The 981-nt window shown below is 46.2% G+C and overlaps 2 protein-coding genes across 2 annotated transcripts in view; both read left to right on the forward strand.

Annotated features, from left to right (window-relative positions):
- LOC119591197 (FK506-binding protein 5-like) overlaps positions 1-981 on the forward strand; it is a gene marked incomplete at its 5' end in the record, with an annotated part of 7,017 nt that overhangs the window by 3,669 nt on the left and 2,367 nt on the right.
- LOC119591570 overlaps positions 1-981 on the forward strand; it is a 24,858-nt gene that overhangs the window by 158 nt on the left and 23,719 nt on the right. The gene's annotated exons all lie outside the window — the stretch shown is intronic.

A 981-nucleotide genomic window follows, 5' to 3' on the forward strand; every position in this document is an offset into this window, starting at 1 on the left:
GTGTTGTGGCTGCCCGTAATAACACCTTCCTGGAGTGTGCTTTGTATTTTACTAAAGAGGTAGGACTAACAATGTATAAATTAATACTCTGGCGTTGCCCCACCAACACCTCTTTTGCCTCGGCCTAAAATGACCTTCTCTTGAGGAATGACGTGCCTACTCTCTCGCAAGACGACAAAACTGACATTGACCTTCGTTAGGTGTTGATCTTGAAATAATACACTTAGATTGTGAAACTATTAGGCTAGACGATCGTATGTTGGTATGTGTATTGGCATGCTGATGTTAAATAGCTCCTTAGGTATTTAGGATAAAGGCTAGATTTAGACCTGCAGTTTATCATGGCTTTTGACATGACTGTGTTAGTCATGGTAGATATGTTGTTAGATGCGAATTCGTTGAGGGTGTGAAATGTTTATTTTTGATGTGACGTGGTTAACGGGATAGATATTTTGTAGTTTACTGAGTAGGAGCAGATAGTAGGGGACGAAGTAATTGGGTGGTGATGATATTGATAGCAATAATGATAACAAAAATTGTGGTAGATGTAAAGGTGACAATTATAAGACGAAGTGGATAATAAAACGAGCAACAAGGGATAGACAAGAAGACAGGTTCAGCGGTAAGATAACATGAAGAGGGAAAAATAAAAAAGGAGACTTAGAAGAACTGCAAAGGGCGCTAAAGGAGGACACGGAAAGACCACGCTGTAGGCCACTGCCTTAGCCACCACGCCGTGCTTTTCGCCAATCCTGTGGGGCTTCCTGGCTCCGGGTCCCCCTGCCACCCACACGCCCTCAGCCGCCCGTGAACACGCCTCTCTGCCTCTCTCTCCCTGCTAGCGCCCCCCTCCCCACCCTCTTTCACTCTCTCCTAACAACCCCCTACTACCTGCTAACACAATCTCCCGCCAAACAGCTCCCTCCCCCCCTCCCATCTAACAAGGCCCCTCCACCCTTACGTTCCCCCCAATAACATCTG

The sequence above is a fragment of the Penaeus monodon genome, chromosome 28 (assembly GCF_015228065.2).
Source record: "Penaeus monodon isolate SGIC_2016 chromosome 28, NSTDA_Pmon_1, whole genome shotgun sequence".
Taxonomy (NCBI): Eukaryota; Metazoa; Arthropoda; class Malacostraca; order Decapoda; family Penaeidae; genus Penaeus; species Penaeus monodon.